The sequence below is a fragment of the Physeter macrocephalus genome, chromosome 10 (assembly GCF_002837175.3).
Source record: "Physeter macrocephalus isolate SW-GA chromosome 10, ASM283717v5, whole genome shotgun sequence".
NCBI lineage: Eukaryota > Metazoa > Chordata > Mammalia > Artiodactyla > Physeteridae > Physeter > Physeter macrocephalus.
The window spans coordinates 17,345,599-17,354,971 of NC_041223.1; the positions used below are offsets into that span (position 1 = coordinate 17,345,599).

General features: G+C 42.7%; 1 protein-coding gene across 4 annotated transcripts in view; it reads right to left on the reverse strand.

Annotated features, from left to right (window-relative positions):
- Window positions 1-9,373, reverse strand: part of SASH1 (SAM and SH3 domain containing 1) — a 338,740-nt gene that overhangs the window by 142,883 nt on the left and 186,484 nt on the right. The window lies entirely within an intron of this gene.

Here is a 9,373-nt window from a genome sequence, read left to right on the forward strand (position 1 = left end):
TTTCTCTAGTTGCAGCGAGCGGGGGCTACTCTTCGTTGTGGTGCGCGGGCTTCTCATTGTAGTGGCTCCTCTTGTTGCAGAGCACAGGCTCTAGGCGCATGGGCTTCAGTAGTTGTGGCACACGGGCTCAGTAGTTGTGGCTCATGAGTTCTAGAACGCAGCCTCAGTAGTTGTGGCACACAGGCTTAGTTGCTCCGTGACGTGGGATCTTCCCGGACCAGGGCCCGAACCCGTGTCCCCTGCACTGGCAGGCGGATTCTCAACCACTGTGCCACCAGGGAAGCCCCCAATGTACTTTTAAAATGTCATTATTACAATAATTATCAGCATCATTATTATGGCCTCCTCACACTTTACCCTTCCTTTCTAGTTACTGGCAGTATTTTAGGTACTGAGGCAGATAAAGTACCCTGAGTTTTACACATGTTAGGCTATACTGGTGATCAACGATGCAAAATAGCTTCATTGATAATTATCAGAAAATCACCAGCATTTAAAAGATTCATCAGAAACACTAAATGGTGAGTTTTTACTTAAGCTAAAATTCTCCTTTAGAAAGAAAGTTTTAATCTTCATGAGTCAAGTAACTGACTCCAATGAAGAATTCAGATAAAATATCAAAACAGATTCCAAAAGATGAAAGAGATGAAAGGAGTATCTTGGAGAAGTGAAACCCACACCCCAAGGAGAAAGGATATCCACACACAAACAAAAATACCCTTTGAAATCACAGCTGGAACTCTGTCTTCCTCTTGGCATCTTTGTTAAGAAGCCATGTCTCTGTTATCGCACACATTAAAAAATAACATACACTCCCACAAACACATCCAGATGTTCACGAATATTCATGATGCGCTTCCAATCTGGTTTGGACATACCCTTGATTTATTTTTGATTAAGTTCCATCAGCTTCTGCTGGGGTCCATGAGATGGATGACATTGCTGTAGCACAAATTTTGAACATCTTCATATTCTAAATAATTGAAGAAAGTCTCTCAAACTATCCCTTAGAAATAAATGGTTTATGCACAAACCTCAGAATAACCAAAGACAGAGAAATTTGTTTACTCCTGAACCCAAACTCTAAGACCACTTCTACAGTTGATCAATTAAGCCTCCACTTCTAAAACAAAGGTTGACATGGGGGATGGGGGGAGGGCAAAAAACTAGAATCTGATGTCCTTTTTCAAGTAATACAGTGAGACTTTGAAGGAAAGGCAACAGACATGCTCTGAAGTTACTAAGATGTATTTTCTAGTCACCAAGTTACTCTGTGTCCTTCCAAACACCAAATGGTTGAAAAGCCAGAAGAACCAACTGAACCAACTGCATAGAACAGAGTAGCTCAACATTTTACCATCTGCTTTCTTCTATTTGAAATAAAATTCTCGAAACTTCCAAACGGAAAAAAAAAAAAGGCAGCTCCAAATCAAAAACTACTGCTGAAACCGGTGTAATGATCTTCTCAAAACAGCTGGCCAGAGAAAGGTCCAGTCAATATACTTGGTGTTGCAGAGCCCAATTCTTTCTGTCCTTAGTCATTTCAGTTGGTTCACAGGACCTCTGGTGAGAGATCCCTCTGAAATATGGACCTAGTCTAGGGAATTCCCTGGCGGTCCGGTGGTTAGGGCTTGGCACTTTCACTTCTGGGGCCCAGGTTCAATCCCAGGTTGGGGAACTAAGATTCCGCAGTGGCTAAAAGCAAATAAAATAAAATATGGACCTAGTCTACAGCCATACCACCCTGATCACACCCCATCTTGTCTGATAAAATGTGGACCTATAAGGTCAGAAGGCCAATGTCAGGTGTGTGTTCTGACACCAGAGAAGGCTCATAACTCTGCTCCAGGTGACCTCCTGTCCGGGCCCTGCATGCATCTGCGTAATCCCACTCCAGACCCAACCCTTGCCATTTCAACCAAGCTGAGCCTTAGAGGACAGGTGGATCAACCACTTGGCCTGGGCCACTCAGTCTTTGCCGAGTATCTCAAACTTAGACCTTTGACAATAACAAATAACACTGTAGATACAGCTACAGAAACCCATTCTTAGGGCCTGAAAATAAGGAAACATTCATCACACTCCTTTACATTTTGTCTCAAGTCAAGACCATACTGCCTCTAGTGAGCCACAAATTAGCATGTTTAAATAGCCTATAATTAGCTTGTGATTAGCATAAATAAATTACACTGTAATCTTCCACGTTAAAAGTGTTTAATTGTTAAATGTAAACATTGAGATCACACTATACTTTTGGTAACCTGGTTTTAATATTCCAGGGCTCCAAAATGCACCTGCCCTTGGCCTCACTTAACTTTGAAAGGTCCCGATTCCAAAAACAGAGACACTCCTTTCCCCTCCAAGCCCAGATTCTGCCAGCAAAAAGTGGCCTCTTAAATTTCTTGGCTTTTCTCCCCAATTATTGTCAATTTGATCAACATCTAGGAATGCTCTCTGTTGTATGTAAATGAAAACAACTACAAAGCTCAGACTTTTTTCCCTTTCTGGCAAGCATTTATATTTTCAGCAGAATGCTAGTTTGGTGTTTAATCCCTTGGGCACATTGTGTTTATAAATGCAAACAAACAAAAATCAGTCATTTCTGAATGCTTAGGAGCAAAACCAGAAAAAGAAGCTGATGTTGTTGATTCCTATTTGAAAAGTCTGATGAAGACGGCTCAACTATTCTATCACACATAGCACATCTAATCTGTCCGTTTCCATAATGGTATGAGCAGTCTACAACGGTCTCTAAGTTTAAGAGGATGGAAGCATACCTAAATTGATCCCAAGAATAATAAAAATCTTCTTAATTATGAGAGGTACGGGATGCCAAGATCAGATCTGGAAGCCCAGAGACCTATTTATATTTATGTCCATGTTAACGTGGTGCAATGAACAAAACAATGCTAAGTTGGGACTGGGCATTTGACTACAAATGGGACTTTGTCTGAGAGGGGCCCAAGCAGAGAACTGTATTACCATCTGGCTTAAGACATAAAGCCTCAGTGTATTTTGACATCAAGTGTGTAAATCCCACAGCAGAATGTGGTTCAGACTCACTGTCTAAGGCCCACCGTTTCTGACTGCAATCTGCAAATCAACAGTAGCCCAAAGCTAGCAAATAATGTCCATCAAGACAAAATGAAACAAAACAAAAGCAAATGCCCTGGTGCAACAGATGGGCCTTAGCACTTAGCAGCTGAATATTTAAAGTCAGGACAATTTGCAACACAGCTCACATATTTATCCTGGGGGTGAGAATAAGAATTCAGGTAGCCTCCTGGGGCAGCCAGTGTTCCCTAAGCACTGAGGTGGAGGCAACCTTTATCTTTTCTTGAATATCTTTTCTTGAATATTCAGGAAGCTCAAAGGTACAGGAAACCTGTTTTCCACAGGCTTTGCAGTCTCTAGCAAATAACAAAAGAAGAGCAGTCAATAAAACAAAACAAACCCCCCCATGGAGACTGGACTAGTCTGCATGACTGGGGAAAGCCACAAGGTCACCTTGGCCCAGCCAGTCAACTATTGCGATTGCGAAATGGCAATTATTTTTGTTTTGTCTTGTGAATGGTGATGAATCAGAGCAACAGTTCTTTTTTTTTTTTTTTTTTTTTTGCGGTTCGCTGGCCTCTCACTGTTGTGGAGCACAGGCTCCGGACGCGCAGGCTCAGGGGCCATGGCTCACGGGCCCAGCCGCTCCGTGGCATGTGGGATCTTCCTGGACCGGGGCACGAACCCGTGTCCCCTGAATCGGCAGGCGGACTCTCAACCACTGCACCACGGGGGGAGCCCCGTTCTATCTTTTTACATCATTAATGATCCAAGGACCTGTGAAAGGACAGCATGTATCTTTTCTCTGCACACCTGTTTATGCCTTAGGTTCCAGCCCTAGTAAACTTCTCTCAGTGGCCCATAAAAGCCACATTTTCTCTCATTTTTGACCTTTTCACTAACTGTGACCTCTGCCTTAAATTACTCTGCACTGTCTACACCTCGCTCCCCAACCAGATTAATCTTCTGTGTTTCCTTACAGTTGGGCTTGGATATCACCTCCTCCAGGAAGCCTTCTTTGATTTTCCTAAACTGGGTCAGGGGCTCTCTTGTGTACTCCTGCAGGGCATTTTAGTAGTCTGATTAGGGAATTCCCTGCCAGTCCAGTGGTTAGGAGTTGGCACTTTCACTGCTGTGGGCTGGGGTTTGATCCCTGATCAGGGAACTAAGATTTCACACGCTGCGCAGTGTGGCCAAAAAAAAAAAAAAAAAGTCTGCTTACTTGTCTAAAGCCCCCACTAAACTGTGACATCTCTGTGGATGGGGAACATATCTCTATCTGTATTTCTGGAATGACAACATCTCAGATGCTTGACGCTCATTTAATAATTTTAAATAATTACATACACAAATGAATTCAACAAATACTTACTGAGCACCTATTATGTGCCATGCACTGTTCTCCATGCTAGAATACAGAAAGGACCAAAAGAGGCTGACAAAAATCCCTGTCCTCAAACTAGGATTTACTGGGAAGGGATATGAGGGAACTTTGTGGGGTGTCTGTCCTACATCATGCTGGGGTGTGGATAACATGCCTATATCCACTTGACAAAACTGGATAGCTAAGATGCAAGCATTTCAATATGTAAATTTTACCTCACAAAGAACTTTTAAAAAATAATAATTAAGCAGGCGTGAAGGGGCTTCCCTGGTGGCGCAGTGGTTAAGGGTCCGCCTGCCAGTGCAGGGGACACGGGTTCGAGCCCTGGTCCATGAAGATCCCACGTGCCGCGGAGCAGCTAAGCCCATGTGCCACAACTACTGAGCCTGCGCTCTAGAACCCAAGAGGCACAACTACTGAGCCTGCGCTCTAGAGCCCGTGCTCCGCAACAAGAGAAGCCACCACGATGAGAAGCCCGCGCACAGCAACGAATACCCAAGAAAGCCAGAAATAAAAATAAATAAATAAATAAATAAATAAAAAGCAGGTGTGAAGAGTAAAGATGAAGTGAGAATGGCAGGATGCTGGTAACTGTTGAATCTGGGTAAGAGGCACAGGAAGTTTGTTATAGTATGCTGTTTATATATGTTTGAAATTTCCCAAAATAAAAGCTAAAAGAAACCTCTGCACTCAGGTGAATAAATATTAATGAAGTACAAATAACAGATACTCCTGCATCATGACAGGAATTTTTGAACCAGGAATAGAAAGGAAGGAAGAGAAATGAACAGTTATAGGTCACTTACAATGAGGGACCAGGTATACTTTATAGCAGTTTTCTCATTTAATCCTTATAACAACTTTATGAGATATTTTTACCCCATTTTATAGATGGGGGAACTGAAGCTTAGAAAGGTTACACAACTTGCCAGTTAAGTACAACAGCCAGAATTTGAACCCAAGTCTTCCTGACTCCCCTAGTCTCCTTCCATCATGTTTCTCACACCCTTTTGCCACTGTGACAATCGCCGAGGCCAGGACTCCAGCCTGGGCGTGGGGTGGGAGTGGTAGGGTCTGAAGAAGCCCCAAGAATCACCTCTAGTCACGCCAGACACCACTCTTACTGCCTCTGTCTCTGTCCAGAATTATACCTCAAAAGATTAAATTACAAAAATTGCTAGGAACAATAATTTTGCCCCAGAATCATTCCTACACCATCGGCAATGGTTCTGATATCACATTTCTCTGTGATAATATGTAATAGTCCCAGTCCTCAAAGACCTGGGTGAGTCTTGCCTGGGCTCCTGGCTCTTGAGGCCCACACAGATGTGTTAACAGTTTGGCACAAACTGTAAGTCACCTGTGAGTGGCACAGAGATCCTCTAAGTGGTGACTTCTCTGTCAAGGCTATGATACACCAACCACTGTACAAACTTGTTTCTGCCAACATCCAAGCAGACTCAGCCGCAAAGATGTCGAGGAAGCTGACAGGGCCGGTAATAAGAGGCTGCCTTGCATGTGTCCCTCTCCTGGCCATGGTGTCACTTTGACAGATGTCAGACTTAGCATCACTAGACATGGGCCCATCATGGACTTGGAAAGCTGCTGTCATTTCCAAATGCAGCTTCTCACAGCCAAAAACACACAATGCTCAGGGATGGGCCCAAATGTATGGAAATACGGGTAACTTCCCTGCTGTTCCCAACAGCTAACGTCCTAATCCCCAGCAGAGGCAAGGGCTGTGGTCCAAACACACGGTTCCTTTAGGGCCCACTTGGTGCTAAACAGAAACTCTCATGGCAGTTATAAATCTCAATCATAATCCGTGCTTATGCTATTGAATTTTTACCCATCTGTACTCTCTCTGTTACCTTCGTCTCAACTAACTGGCCCCCAAAACACTTCATCAAGTAAGGGCTTTATTCCAGCCAGGGGCCAGGTGATTAGGTCCTGGAGAAGTACTTTGATATCCAGTCCCAAAAGTTAATTACTAACGTAATTATCAAAATCTTTTATTTTTCAGGGTTAAGTCAAGCATCTGCGTGGGCAGGGTGACTTTTTGGCTTGTTTGTTCTCCAGCTGACATGTAATTAGCTCTTGAGGACACTGCATTTTTGGACTTTTTAAAGCCAAACATAAATATCTAAATATCTATTCTGTCTATAGAACATTTCCTCAATCTCCCAAATTCACCCACAGGATGTGAAATGAAACAAACCCATAAAACCAATTTAAACCATCACCCCAAACTCTCTGCCCTCAAAGCTGTCTCTAAAGACTTTTTCTACAGCAGATACAACAAACTTAATGCTATTGTTTTCCCTATAAATTGTTTTATGCTCCTAACATGTTACTATTTCCTCTTAGTGCTTTCGGTGGATTATTTCTTCTCCAAGTCATCTCATTTCTGCTTTTTTTTTTTTCCTTTCTGCATTTTTTTTTTTTTTTTCCCCTTTTTGGCTGAGCGCACCACATGCAGGATCTTAGTTCCCCGGCCAGAGATCAAACCTGTGCCCTCTGCAGGGGAAGCACAGAGTCCTAACCACTGGACCACCAGGGAAGTCCCTCACTTCTGCTTTTGACAGGGCTGCTCACTAGCACATAAAACAAGTATTAAGCTGCAGGTCCTCAGACCCCAAGCTGCCCCAAAAGCCTAGCATGCAAGAATTTTGCCTACTTGTCCGAAGGCATAATTCACAATCTAGAAATATGGGTAAATTCTGATGCAATAAAAAGTGGTGTTATGAAAAAAAAAAAGTAGCATTACGGACTGAAAGTTGCAGCTTTTCAAGAAAATAAGTTCCCATCAGGACTCAATCTGTGATGACCTAACCACCGTGAGAGGGAACTTTCCCTAGTCGCCAGTGTTGCAAGCATGGCCCGAACGATGACCTTAAACAACCTCTAACTTCTGGACTCCTGAGCCGTGTGTAGGACGTGAACCACATGGCATCTAACTTGGTCTTCAATACTTGCCTGGAATCTCAAAGAAAGGGAACTGAATATGCTGACTTGGGATCTTACTTGTCTCACTAACTACACTTTAAAGGATGAAGAGAGTTTCCAGCTAGCTCCCATCAGTTGTATCCACCACCACATTCCTGCACCTCTGATGAGAAGTAATTTAGCTCACACGGTGTTTTCTCCCTACACTGTCTTTTGCAAAAGCTCTGGAACAGAGCACACCAAATTAGGCCCATCTGTCTAAATGGGAAGAAGTTATTTATTCCACCTCCAGGCAGTCTTCCTTTCCTACCAAGAAGCTGCTTTCCAAGGTTCCCAAACACTGTGGAATGACTATGGTAACCCCAACTCTTAACCGGCTAGAATCTGGGGAAGAGCAGTTGAGTGTCGTATCAAGGATCATCTGTCAATTCACAGCCATCATTTCCTTGCATGGTGAAATGTCCAAGGAAGCCACAGAGTATCCTATTATTCAAGGTCAAAATTGCAACATTCAAGAACTCAGTGCAATAATGAAGTTGTTGTTTGGCTGCAATCTTGCCCCCAAAAAAGAAACTAACTGTGCCCCAACAGGAGAGCCTAATTAATTTTATCAGTCTTTTGCCACATGAGAATACTTTCTTAAAAGGAAGGAAATAATGCCCCTCCCCACCCCGCTTCACACATGCCAGGGGACAAAGTTACAGGAAAGAAGCCCTTGGCAACAATGACGCCCATGTGCCTGCCTGGGCCAGGGTGTCAGGCTCCTGGGGTGATGGCGTTCTGCCCCCAACGGATGCTTCTCAGCCTCAGTCCATTCCATTATACTAACTCCCACCCATGTTGAACACTAAATCAGTGAACAAGAAGGAAAAAGGATCGATAGTTATTTGACAGTTATTATATAAGAAATCTTTATGTGGACTGAGTTAAGGAAAGAAATGAAACTGAATAAGAGCACCAGCATCTTACTTAGAGTGGAAGTGAATGATGTCTACTTATGGAATACACAGCAGCGGTGCCTAAACTATTTGGTGGGTCCCTTATCCAATAGGTTTTTTCAAACATAAAAGGAATTATTAATAAAAGAATTATCTGTTCCGAGTTACTAATTTTTTCATCTCTACTCGAAGTAGATTTATGGAAAATCACAAAATAAATAAGGAATCAATTGAATCAGTAGTTTTCAACATTTTTTTAAAGGCAGAGGTACTGTTACTCAGAAAAGATCCACGTAGTCCCCTAATACATAAAAGATGCTTAAAAAGGAGCTGGTCCAGATAAGGAAACACGGAGTGTTGAGCCTTTTCTTCTGCCTCTCATTCCTAAAATGGTCTTAAGGTCACCACAATGAAACAGAACAATTCGAGAAGCACTGAACCAAAATGAACCCAAGACCTATGTAGCAAATTTAAATTAATAAATGCAGAAGTTTTGGTAAGATACTTTCTAGTAAATGTACAACATGTACAACATGTACAACCAGCACACTAGATTATATAGACCTAAACTCTGTATTTACTGTTTATCACATGGAACTTCAAATGCTCCACTAATCATACACATAAAAGTCCTTAGAAAACAGCCAAATGAATTTCAATGCACCAGAGAAGAGTTGTGTCTTCCTTGGTTATCTTGGTAAAATCATGAAAAATGGTGATTACAAAGAGGTCTTAGCAACATGGAAGATCTATAATAAAATGTTAAGTAAAAAAGCAAGAATTACATTGCTGATGTAAAAATGCCCAGAAAAACACAGAACGGAGACTTGCTAAAACACCAATATGGCTATTGCTAGGTGAGAAATTAGGGTGGTTTCTTGTTTCTTTAAATTTTATTTTGTTTAAAACAAAAAGAAGGGCTTCCCTGGTGGCGCAGTGGTTGAGAGTCCGCCTGCCGATGCAGGGGACACGGGTTCGTGCCCCGGTCCGGGAAGATCACACATGCCGCGGAGCGGCTGGGCCCGTGCGCCATGGCCGCTGAGCCTGCGTG